A 12586-nucleotide genomic window follows, 5' to 3' on the forward strand; every position below is an offset into this window, starting at 1 on the left:
GGCTCGTCCCCGGGGGTGAAGCGTCCGACAGTTCCTACTCTGTACGTTCCTAGTTACGGCGCTACTACACCCCTTGCGGCTCGTCCCCGGGGGTGGAGCGTCCGACAGTTCCTACTCTGTACGTTCCTAGTTACGGCGCTACTACACCCGGTGCGGCTCGTCCCCGGGGGTGAAGCGTCCGACAGTTCCTACTCTGTACGTTCCTAGTTACGGCGCTACTACACCCGGTGCGGCTCGTCCCCGGGGGTGAAACGTCCGACAGTTCCTACTCTGTACGTTCCTAGTTACGGCGCTACTACACCCGGGCGGCGGCAACCACTTTCCCCATAGTAACCATCCAGTGTCTCCCTGGACACTTTTTAAAACTACTACTAAATGTGACGTATTGAAACTGTTTTTCGAAGGTTGTCGTAGTAACGTTGTCGTAGTAACGTTGTGGGAGTAACGTTGTCGTAGTAACGTGGGAGTGTTGTGACGTCAGCATGAGGGTGTAAGGGGGTCGTTTTTAAACGTTGACGCGACGACCACCGTTTTACTGAGATGTTGACCAAATGTTTGTGGATTGACGCGATAACCTGTTACCAGACCATTCCATCTATAACCTGTTACCAGACCATTCCATCTACACATCTATAACCTGTTACCAGACCATTCCATCTATAACCTGTTACCTGACCATTCCATCTATAACCTGTTACCAGACCATTCCATCTACACATCTATAACCTGTTACCAGACCATTCCATCTACACATCTATAACCTGTTACCAGACCATTCCATCTACAACCTGTTACCAGACCATTCCATCTACAACCTGTTACCAGACCATTCCATCTATAACCTGTTACCAGACCATTCCATCTACACATCTATAACCTGTTACCAGACAATTCCATCTATAACCTGTTACCAGACCATTCCATCTATAACCTGTTACCAGACCATTCCATCTATAACCTGTTACCAGACCATTCCATCTATAACCTGTTACCAGACCATTGCAACCAGCTAGTTTCCCTCCGATATCCTAACTGCTGTTCTACCATCTACAGGTCAAAACCCTTGTGTAAATGAGGGACACAAAGTATGTTGACAGCAGGTACTTCCACACAGGTGTGGTTCCTGACTTAATTAAGCAATTAACATCCCATCATGCTTAGGTTCGTGTATGAATATCCTGGGCAGGCCATTATTTTGGCTACCATGGTTATGCCCTCCATCCACAGGGAACAAGTGGTCACTGATTGGTTTGATGAGCGTGAAAACGATGTGAACCGTACGCCTCGGCCGTCTCAGTCACCAGATCTCAACCCCATTGCACACTGGGAGATTCTGAGATGGCGTTTTCCCACCACCATCAACAAAACACCAAACGATGGAATTCCCTCGTTGAAGAATGGTGCCTCATCCCTCCCATACACTTTCCAGACACTTGTAGAATCGATGCCAAGGTGCATTGAAGCTGTTCTGATTGGTGGAGACCCAACGCCCTATTAAAACACTATGTTGGCGTTTCCTTTACAAAGGTCATTCCGTCTTCCTGTTTGTTTGAAAGGTCAAGCTGATTAGATGTATATTTTATTCTTCTGATTGTTACAGATTGGCTGAATGCCAGAAACTAAAACAGCCTCACCATGTGTTTCATCAGGTCTGGTTTCACCTAGTTATGTATAGCTGTCTGGTTTCACCTAGTTCTGTATAGCAGTCTGGTTTCACCTAGTTCTGTATAGCTGTCTGGTTTCACCTAGTTCTGTATAGCAGTCTGGTTTCACCTAGTTATGTATAGCTGTCTGGTTTCACCTAGTTATGTATAGCTGTCGTGTTTCATCAGGTCTGGTTTCACCTAGTTCTGTATAGCTGTCTGGTTTCACCTAGTTCTGTATAGCTGTCTGGTTTCACCTAGTTATGTATAGCTGTCTGGTTTCATCAGGTCTGGTTTCACCTAGTTCTGTATAGCTGTCTGGTTTCACCTAGTTCTATATAGCTGTCTGGTTTCACCTAGTGCTGTATAGCTGTCTGGTTTCATCAGGTCTGGTTTCACCTAGTTCTGTATAGCTGTCTGGTTTCACCTAGTTATGTATAGCTGTCTGGTTTCATCAGGTCTGGTTTCACCTAGTTCTGTATAGCTGTCTGGTTTCACCTAGTTCTATATAGCTGTCTGGTTTCACCTAGTGCTGTATAGCTGTCTGGTTTCATCAGGTCTGGTTTCACCTAGTTCTGTATAGCTGTCTGGTTTCACCTAGTTCTGTATAGCAGTCTGGTTTCATCAGGTCTGGTTTCACCTAGTTCTGTATAGCTGTCTGGTTTCACCTAGTTCTGTATAGCTGTCTGGTTTCATCAGGTCTGGTTTCACCTAGTTCTGTATAGCTGTCTGGTTTCACCTAGTTATGTATAGCTGTCTGGTTTCACCTAGTTCTGTATAGCTGTCTGGTTTCACCTAGTTATGTATAGCTGTCGTGTTTCATCAGGTCTGGTTTCACCTAGTTATGTATAGCTGTCTGGTTTCATCAGGTCTGGTTTCACCTAGTTATGTATAGCTGTCGTGTTTCATCAGGTCTGGTTTCACCTAGTTATGTATAGCTGTCTGGTTTCACCTAGTTCTGTATAGCTGTCTGGTTTCACCTAGTTATGTATAGCTGTCTGGTTTCACCTAGTTCTGTATAGCTGTCTGGTTTCACCTAGTTATGTATAGCTGTCTGGTTTCACCTAGTTATGTATAGCAGTCTGGTTTCATCAGGTCTGGTTTCACCTAGTTCTGTATAGCTGTCTGGTTTCACCTAGTTCTGTATAGCAGTCTGGTTTCATCAGGTCTGGTTTCACCTAGTTCTGTATAGCTGTCTGGTTTCACCTAGTTCTGTATAGCTGTCTGGTTTCACCTAGTTATGTATAGCTGTCTGGTTTCACCTAGTTCTGTATAGCTGTCTGGTTTCACCTAGTTATGTATAGCTGTCTGGTTTCACCTAGTTCTGTATAGCTGTCTGGTTTCACCTAGTTATGTATAGCTGTCTGGTTTCACCTATTTCTGTATAGCTGTCGTGTTTCATCAGGTCTGGTTTCACCTAGTTATGTATAGCTGTCTGGTTTCACCTAGTTATGTATAGCTGTCTGGTTTCATCAGGTCTGGTTTCACCTAGTTCTGTATAGCAGTCTGGTTTCACCTAGTTCTGTATAGCAGTCTGGTTTCACCTAGTTCTGTATAGCAGTCTGGTTTCACCTAGTTCTGTATAGCAGTCTGGTTTCACCTAGTTCTGTATAGCAGTCTGGTTTCACCTAGTTATGTATAGCTGTCTGGTTTCATCAGGTCTGGTTTCACCTAGTTCTGTATAGCTGTCTGGTTTCACCTAGTTCTGTATAGCTGTCTGGTTTCACCTAGTTATGTATAGCTGTCTGGTTTCACCTAGTTATGTATAGCTGTCTGGTTTCACCTAGTTCTGTATAGCTGTCTGGTTTCACCTAGTTCTGTATAGCTGTCTAGTTTCATCAGGTCTGGTTTCACCTAGTTATGTATAGCTGTCTGGTTTCACCTAGTTATGTATAGCTGTCTGGTTTCACCTAGTTCTGTATAGCTGTCTGGTTTCACCTAGTTCTGTATAGCTGTCTGGTTTCACCTAGTTCTGTATAGCTGTCTGGTTTCACCTAGTTATGTATAGCTGTCTGGTTTCATCAGGTCTGGTTTCACCTAGTTATGTATAGCTGTCTGGTTTCATCAGGTCTGGTTTCACCTAGTTATGTATAGCTGTCTGGTTTCATCAGGTCTGGTTTCACCTAGTTCTGTATAGCTGTCTGGTTTCACCTAGTTATGTATAGCTGTCTGGTTTCATCAGGTCTGGTTTCACCTAGTTCTGTATAGCTGTCTGGTTTCACCTAGTTCTGTATAGCTGTCTGGTTTCATCAGGTCTGGTTTCACCTAGTTCTGTATAGCTGTCTGGTTTCATCAGGTCTGGTTTCACCTAGTTATGTATAGCTGTCTGGTTTCATCAGGTCTGGTTTCACCTAGTTCTGTATAGCTGTCTGGTTTCATCAGGTCTGGTTTCACCTAGTTATGTATAGCTGTCTGGTTTCACCTAGTTCTGTATAGCTGTCTGGTTTCACCTAGTTCTGTATAGCTGTCTGGTTTCACCTAGTTCTGTATAGCAGTCTGGTTTCACCTAGTTATGTATAGCTGTCTGGTTTCACCTAGTTATGTATAGCTGTCTGGTTTCATCAGGTCTGGTTTCACCTAGTTATGTATAGCTGTCTGGTTTCACCTAGTTCTGTATAGCTGTCTGGTTTCACCTAGTTCTGTATAGCTGTCTAGTTTCATCAGGTCTGGTTTCACCTAGTTATGTATAGCTGTCTGGTTTCACCTAGTTATGTATAGCTGTCTGGTTTCACCTAGTTCTGTATAGCTGTCTGGTTTCACCTAGTTCTGTATAGCTGTCTGGTTTCACCTAGTTCTGTATAGCTGTCTGGTTTCACCTAGTTATGTATAGCTGTCTGGTTTCATCAGGTCTGGTTTCACCTAGTTCTGTATAGCTGTCTGGTTTCATCAGGTCTGGTTTCACCTAGTTATGTATAGCTGTCTGGTTTCATCAGGTCTGGTTTCACCTAGTTATGTATAGCTGTCTGGTTTCATCAGGTCTGGTTTCACCTAGTTCTGTATAGCTGTCTGGTTTCACCTAGTTATGTATAGCTGTCTGGTTTCATCAGGTCTGGTTTCACCTAGTTCTGTATAGCTGTCTGGTTTCACCTAGTTCTGTATAGCTGTCTAGTTTCATCAGGTCTGGTTTCACCTAGTTATGTATAGCTGTCGTGTTTCATCAGGTCTGGTTTCACCTAGTTCTGTATAGCTGTCTGGTTTCATCAGGTCTGGTTTCACCTAGTTCTGTATAGCTGTCTGGTTTCATCAGGTCTGGTTTCACCTAGTTCTGTATAGCAGTCTGGTTTCACCTAGTTATGTATAGCTGTCTGGTTTCAGCTAGTTCTGTATAGCTGTCTGGTTTCACCTAGTTCTGTATAGCTGTCTAGTTTCATCAGGTCTGGTTTCACCTAGTTATGTATAGCTGTCTGGTTTCACCTAGTTATGTATAGCTGTCTGGTTTCACCTAGTTCTGTATAGCTGTCTGGTTTCACCTAGTTCTGTATAGCTGTCGTGTTTCATCAGGTCTGGTTTCACCTAGTTCTGTATAGCTGTCTGGTTTCACCTAGTTCTGTATAGCTGTCTGGTTTCACCTAGTTCTGTATAGCTGTCTGGTTTCACCTAGTTCTGTATAGCTGTCTAGTTTCATCAGGTCTGGTTTCACCTAGTTATGTATAGCTGTCTGGTTTCACCTAGTTCTGTATAGCTGTCTGGTTTCACCTAGTTCTGTATAGCTGTCTGGTTTCACCTAGTTCTGTATAGCTGTCTGGTTTCACCTAGTTCTGTATAGCTGTCTGGTTTCACCTAGTTATGTATAGCTGTCTGGTTTCATCAGGTCTGGTTTCACCTAGTTATGTATAGCTGTCTGGTTTCATCAGGTCTGGTTTCACCTAGTTCTGTATAGCTGTCTGGTTTCATCAGGTCTGGTTTCACCTAGTTATGTATAGCTGTCTGGTTTCATCAGGTCTGGTTTCACCTAGTTATGTATAGCTGTCTGGTTTCATCAGGTCTGGTTTCACCTAGTTCTGTATAGCTGTCTGGTTTCACCTAGTTATGTATAGCTGTCTGGTTTCATCAGGTCTGGTTTCACCTAGTTCTGTATAGCTGTCTGGTTTCATCAGGTCTGGTTTCACCTAGTTATGTATAGCTGTCTGGTTTCATCAGGTCTGGTTTCACCTAGTTCTGTATAGCTGTCTGGTTTCATCAGGTCTGGTTTCACCTAGTTATGTATAGCTGTCTGGTTTCACCTAGTTCTGTATAGCTGTCTGGTTTCACCTAGTTCTGTATAGCTGTCTGGTTTCACCTAGTTCTATATAGCTGTCTGGTTTCACCTAGTTATGTATAGCTGTCTGGTTTCATCAGGTCTGGTTTCACCTAGTTATGTACAGCTGTCTGGTTTCATCAGGTCTGGTTTCACCTAGTTATGTATAGCTGTCTGGTTTCACCTAGTTATGTATAGCTGTCTGGTTTCATCAGGTCTGGTTTCACCTAGTTATGTACAGCTGTCTGGTTTCATCAGGTCTGGTTTCACCTAGTTCTGTATAGCTGTCTGGTTTCACCTAGTTCTGTATAGCTGTCTGGTTTCACCTAGTTCTATATAGCTGTCTGGTTTCACCTAGTTATGTATAGCTGTCTGGTTTCACCTAGTTATGTATAGCTGTCGTGTTTCATCAGGTCTGGTTTCACCTAGTTCTGTATAGCTGTCTGGTTTCATCAGGTCTGGTTTCACCTAGTTATGTATAGCTGTCTGGTTTCATCAGGTCTGGTTTCACCTAGTTATGTATAGCTGTCGTGTTTCATCAGGTCTGGTTTCACCTAGTTATGTATAGCTGTCTGGTTTCATCAGGTCTGGTTTCACCTAGTTATGTATAGCTGTCTGGTTTCATCAGGTCTGGTTTCACCTAGTTCTGTATAGCTGTCTGGTTTCATCAGGTCTGGTTTCACCTAGTTCTGTATAGCGGTCTGGTTTCACCTAGTTATGTATAGCTGTCTGGTTTCACCTAGTTATGTATAGCTGTCTGGTTTCATCAGGTCTGGTTTCACCTAGTTATGTATAGCTGTCGTGTTTCATCAGGTCTGGTTTCACCTAGTTCTGTATAGCTGTCTGGTTTCACCTAGTTATGTATAGCTGTCTGGTTTCATCAGGTCTGGTTTCACCTAGTTCTGTATAGCTGTCTGGTTTCACCTAGTTCTATATAGCTGTCTGGTTTCACCTAGTTCTATATAGCTGTCTGGTTTCACCTAGTTCTGTATAGCTGTCTGGTTTCACCTAGTTCTGTATAGCTGTCTGGTTTCATCAGGTCTGGTTTCACCTAGTTATGTATAGCTGTCTGGTTTCATCAGGTCTGGTTTCACCTAGTTCTGTATAGCTGTCTGGTTTCATCAGGTCTGGTTTCACCTAGTTCTGTATAGCGGTCTGGTTTCACCTAGTTATGTATAGCTGTCTGGTTTCACCTAGTTCTGTATAGCTGTCTGGTTTCACCTAGTTCTATATAGCTGTCTGGTTTCATCAGGTCTGGTTTCACCTAGTTCTGTATAGCTGTCTGGTTTCATCAGGTCTGGTTTCACCTAGTTCTGTATAGCGGTCTGGTTTCACCTAGTTATGTATAGCTGTCTGGTTTCACCTAGTTCTATATAGCTGTCTGGTTTCACCTAGTTATGTATAGCTGTCTGGTTTCACCTAGTTCTATATAGCTGTCTGGTTTCACCTAGTTCTGTATAGCTGTCTGGTTTCACCTAGTTCTGTATAGCTGTCGTGTTTCATCAGGTCTGGTTTCACCTAGTTCTGTATAGCTGTCGTGTTTCATCAGGTCTGGTTTCACCTAGTTCTGTATAGCTGTCTGGTTTCATCAGGTCTGGTTTCACCTAGTTATGTATAGCTGTCTGGTTTCACCTAGTTCTGTATAGCTGTCTGGTTTCACCTAGTTATGTATAGCTGTCTGGTTTCACCTAGTTCTGTATAGCTGTCTGGTTTCATCAGGTCTGGTTTCACCTAGTTCTGTATAGCTGTCTGGTTTCACCTAGTTATGTATAGCTGTCTGGTTTCACCTAGTTATGTATAGCTGTCGTGTTTCATCAGGTCTGGTTTCACCTAGTTCTGTATAGCTGTCTGGTTTCATCAGGTCTGGTTTCACCTAGTTCTGTATAGCTGTCTGGTTTCACCTAGTTATGTATAGCTGTCGTGTTTCATCAGGTCTGGTTTCACCTAGTTCTGTATAGCTGTCTGGTTTCATCAGGTCTGGTTTCACCTAGTTATGTATAGCTGTCTGGTTTCATCAGGTCTGGTTTCACCTAGTTCTGTATAGCTGTCTGGTTTCACCTAGTTCTGTATAGCTGTCTGGTTTCACCTAGTTATGTATAGCTGTCTGGTTTCACCTAGTTATGTATAGCTGTCTGGTTTCACCTAGTTATGTATAGCTGTCTGGTTTCATCAGGTCTGGTTTCACCTAGTTCTGTATAGCTGTCTGGTTTCACCTAGTTCTGTATAGCTGTCTGGTTTCACCTAGTTCTGTATAGCTGTCTGGTTTCACCTAGTTCTGTATAGCTGTCTGGTTTCACCTAGTTCTGTATAGCTGTCTGGTTTCACCTAGTTATGTATAGCTGTCGTGTTTCATCAGGTCTGGTTTCACCTAGTTCTGTATAGCTGTCTGGTTTCATCAGGTCTGGTTTCACCTAGTTATGTATAGCTGTCTGGTTTCATCAGGTCTGGTTTCACCTAGTTCTGTATAGCTGTCTGGTTTCATCAGGTCTGGTTTCACCTAGTTCTGTATAGCTGTCTGGTTTCATCAGGTCTGGTTTCACCTAGTTATGTATAGCTGTCTGGTTTCATCAGGTCTGGTTTCACCTAGTTCTGTATAGCTGTCTGGTTTCATCAGGTCTGGTTTCACCTAGTTCTGTATAGCTGTCTGGTTTCACCTAGTTATGTATAGCTGTCTGGTTTCACCTAGTTCTGTATAGCTGTCTGGTTTCACCTAGTTCTGTATAGCTGTCTGGTTTCATCAGGTCTGGTTTCACCTAGTTATGTATAGCTGTCTGGTTTCATCAGGTCTGGTTTCACCTAGTTATGTATAGCTGTCTGGTTTCATCAGGTCTGGTTTCACCTAGTTCTGTATAGCTGTCTGGTTTCACCTAGTTATGTATAGCTGTCTGGTTTCACCTAGTTCTGTATAGCTGTCTGGTTTCACCTAGTTCTATATAGCTGTCTGGTTTCACCTAGTTCTGTATAGCTGTCTGGTTTCACCTAGTTATGTATAGCTGTCTGGTTTCACCTAGTTCTATATAGCTGTCTGGTTTCACCTAGTTCTGTATAGCTGTCTGGTTTCACCTAGTTCTGTATAGCTGTCTTGTTTCATCAGGTCTGGTTTCACCTAGTTATGTATAGCTGTCGTGTTTCATCAGGTCTGGTTTCACCTAGTTATGTATAGCTGTCTGGTTTCACCTAGTTATGTATAGCTGTCGTGTTTCATCAGGTCTGGTTTCACCTAGTTATGTATAGCTGTCTGGTTTCACCTAGTTATGTATAGCTGTCTGGTTTCACCTAGTTCTGTATAGCTGTCGTGTTTCATCAGGTCTGGTTTCACCTAGTTATGTATAGCTGTCGTGTTTCATCAGGTCTGGTTTCACCTAGTTATGTATAGCTGTTGAATGAGTCTCACCTGATGTCCCCAGGTGTGAATGAGTCTCACCCGATGTCCCCAGGTGTGAATGAGTCTCACCTGATGTCCCCAGGTGTGAATGAGTCTCACCTGATGTCCCCAGGTGTGAATGAGTCTCGGATGAGAACCAGAAGTGTTTCGGCTGACTGATCTAGAATCAGCTTCCTCCCCTCCAGTCCTAACGGCCACCATTAGAGGGGTGATATATAACTGACCATAAGACTGATCTAGAATCAGCTTCCTCTCCTCCAGTCCTAACGGCCACCATTAGAGGGGTGATATATAACTGACCATAAGACTGATCCAGGACCAGTGTTAAACAGAGCTGAATGTCTGGTTCACACCATTTTGATGCTGATTTATTGTTATTATAATGACATTAAATTGTTGAATGTTTCTGTCGATTTGGAAGTTCTTGGAGTCTCCGTCATTTGTTGGGTGTTGTTACGGAGACGGATCCAACCTGATAATGATCAATATCAAAGATGAAACATAGCCGGTTCCTCTCCAGCCGGTTCCTCTCCAGTCAGATAAAACACATCCGGGTCCTCTACAGCCGGTTCCTCTACAGTCAGATAAAACACAGCCGGTTCCTCTACAGTCAGATAAAACACAGCCGGTTCCTCTACAGCTGGTTCCTCTCCAGCCGGTTCCTCTCCAGTCAGATAAAACACAGCCGGTTCCTCTCCAGCCGGTTTCTCTCCAGTCAGATAAAACACAGCCGGTTCCTCTACAGCCGGTTCCTCTCCAGTCAGATAAAACACAGCCGGTTCCTCTACAGCCGGTTCCTCTACAGTCAGATAAAACACAGCCGGTTCCTCTCCAGTCAGATAAAACACAGCCGGTTCCTCTCCAGTCAGATAAAACACAGCCGGTTCCTCTCCAGCCGGATAAAACACACCCGGTTCCTCTCCAGTCAGATAAAACACACCCGGTTCCTCTCCAGTCAGATAAAACACACCCGGTTCCTCTCCAGTCAGATAAAACACAGCCGGTTCCTCTCCAGTCAGATAAAACACAGCCAGTTCCTCTCCAGCCGGTTCCTCTCCAATCAGATAAAACACAGCCGGTTCCTCTCCAGCCGGTTCCTCTGCAGTCAGATAAAACACAGCCGGTTCCTCTACGGCCGGTTCCTCTCCAGTCAAATAAAACACAGCCGGTTCCTCTCCAGCAGGTTCCTCTCCAGTCAGATAAAACACAGCCGGTTCCTCTCCAGCCGGTTCCTCTCCAGTCAGATAAAACACGGCCGGTTCCTCTCCAGTCAGATAAAACACAGCCGGTTCCTCTACAGCCGGTTCCTCTACAGCCAGTTCCTCTCCAGTCAGATAAAACACAGCCGGTTCCTCTCCAGTCAGATAAAACACAGCCGGTTCCTCTCCAGTCAGATAAAACACAGCAGGTTCCTCCTACAGCCGGTTCCTCTCCAGTCAGATAAAACACAGCCGGTTCCTCTCCAGCCGGGTCCTCTCCAGTCAGATAAAACACAGCCGGTTCCTCTCCAGTCAGATAAAACACAGCCGGTTCCTCTCCAGTCAGATAAAACACACCCGGTTCCTCTCCAGTCAGATAAAACACAGCCGGTTCCTCTCCAGTCAGATAAAACACAGCCGGTTCCTCTCCAGTCAGATATAACACACCCGGTTCCTCTCCAGTCAGATAAAACACAGCCGGTTCCTCTCCAGTCAGATATAACACACCCGGTTCCTCTCCAGTCAGATAAAACACAGCCGGTTCCTCTCCAGTCAGATAAAACACAGCCGGTTCCTCTCCAGTCAGATATAACACACCCGGTTCCTCTCCAGTCAGATAAAACACAGCCGGTTCCTCTCCAGTCAGATAAAACACAGCCGGTTCCTCTACAGTCAGATAAAACACAGCCTGTTCCTCTACAGCCGGTTCCTCTAGTCAGATAAAACACAGCCGGTTCCTCTCCAGTCAGATAAAACACAGCCGGTTCCTCTCCAGTCAGATAAAACACAGCCGGTTCCTCTCCAGCCGGATAAAACACAGCCGGTTCCTCTCCAGCCGGATAAATAAAGCCGGTTCCTCTCCAGCCGGTTCCTCTCCAGTCAGATAAAACACAGCCGGTTCCTCTCCAGCCGGGTCCTCTCCAGTCAGATAAAACACAGCCGGTTCCTCTCCAGTAAGTTAAAACACATCCGGTTCCTCTCCAGCCGGTTCCTCTCCAGTCAGATAAAACACAGCCGGTTCCTCTCCAGTCAGATAAAACACAGCCGGTTCCTCTACAGCCGGTTCCTCTCCAGTCAGATAAAACACAGCCGGTTCCTCTCCAGTCAGATAAAACACAGCCGGTTCCTCTACAGCCGGTTCCTCTCCAGTCAGATAAAACACAGCCGGTTCCTCTCCAGTCAGATTGAACACAGCCGGTTCCTCTCCAGTCAGATAAAACACAGCCGGTTCCTCTCCAGCCGGTTCCTCTCCAGTCAGATAAAACACAGCCGGTTCCTCTCCAGTCAGATAAAACAGCCGGTTCCTCTACAGCCGGTTCCTCTCCAGTCAGATAAAACACAGCCTGTTCCTCTCCAGCCGGTTCCTCTCCAGTCAGATAAAACACAGCCGGTTCCTCTCCAGTAAGTTAAAACACAGCCGGTTCCTCTCCAGTCAGATAAAACACAGCCGGTTCCTCTCCAGCCGGGTCCTCTCCAGTCAGATAAAACACAGCCGGTTCCTCTCCAGTCAGATAAAACACAGCCGGTTCCTCTCCAGTCAGATAAAACACAGCCGGTTCCTCTCCGGTCAGATAAAACACAGCCAGTTCCTCCCCAGTCAGTTCCTCCCCAGTCAGTTCCTCTCCAGTCAGGTCCTCCCCAGTCAGTTCCTCCCCAGTCAGTTCCTCCCCAGTCAGTTCCTCTATAGTCAGTTCCTCTATAGTCAGTTCCTCTCCAGTCAGTTCCTCCCCAGTCAGTTCCTCTCCAGTCAGTTCCTCTATAGTCAGTTCCTCTCCAGTCAGGTCCTCTATAGTCAGTTCCTCTATAGTCAGTTCCTCTCCAGTCAGTTCCTCCCCAGTCAGTTCCTCCCCAGTCAGTTCCTCTATAGTCAGTTCCTCTATAGTCAGTTCCTCTCCAGTCAGTTCCTCTCCAGTCAGTTCCTCCCCAGTCAGTTCCTCCCCAGTCAGTTCCTCCCCAGTCAGGTCCTCTCCAGTCAGGTCCTCTATAGTCAGTTCCTCTATAGTCAGTTCCTCTCCAGTCAGTTCCTCCCCAGTCAGTTCCTCCCCAGTCAGTTCCTCCCCAGTCAGTTCCTCCCCAGTCAGTTCCTCCCCAGTCAGTTCCTCTAGTCAGTTCCTCTATAGTC

At 45.2% G+C, this 12586-nt stretch overlaps 1 long non-coding RNA gene across 1 annotated transcript; it reads left to right on the plus strand.

The window, feature by feature from the left end:
• Nucleotides 1–9157: 9157 nt before the first annotated feature.
• Nucleotides 9158–9678, plus strand: LOC116371564 (uncharacterized). The gene is made up of 2 exons (XR_004208967.1): nt 9158–9347; nt 9378–9678. It is a non-coding gene; the product is annotated as an uncharacterized LOC116371564 (long non-coding RNA).
• The last annotated feature ends 2908 nt before the right edge of the window (nt 9679–12586 follow it).

The sequence above is a fragment of the Oncorhynchus kisutch genome, unplaced genomic scaffold (assembly GCF_002021735.2).
Source record: "Oncorhynchus kisutch isolate 150728-3 unplaced genomic scaffold, Okis_V2 scaffold3378, whole genome shotgun sequence".
NCBI lineage: Eukaryota > Metazoa > Chordata > Actinopteri > Salmoniformes > Salmonidae > Oncorhynchus > Oncorhynchus kisutch.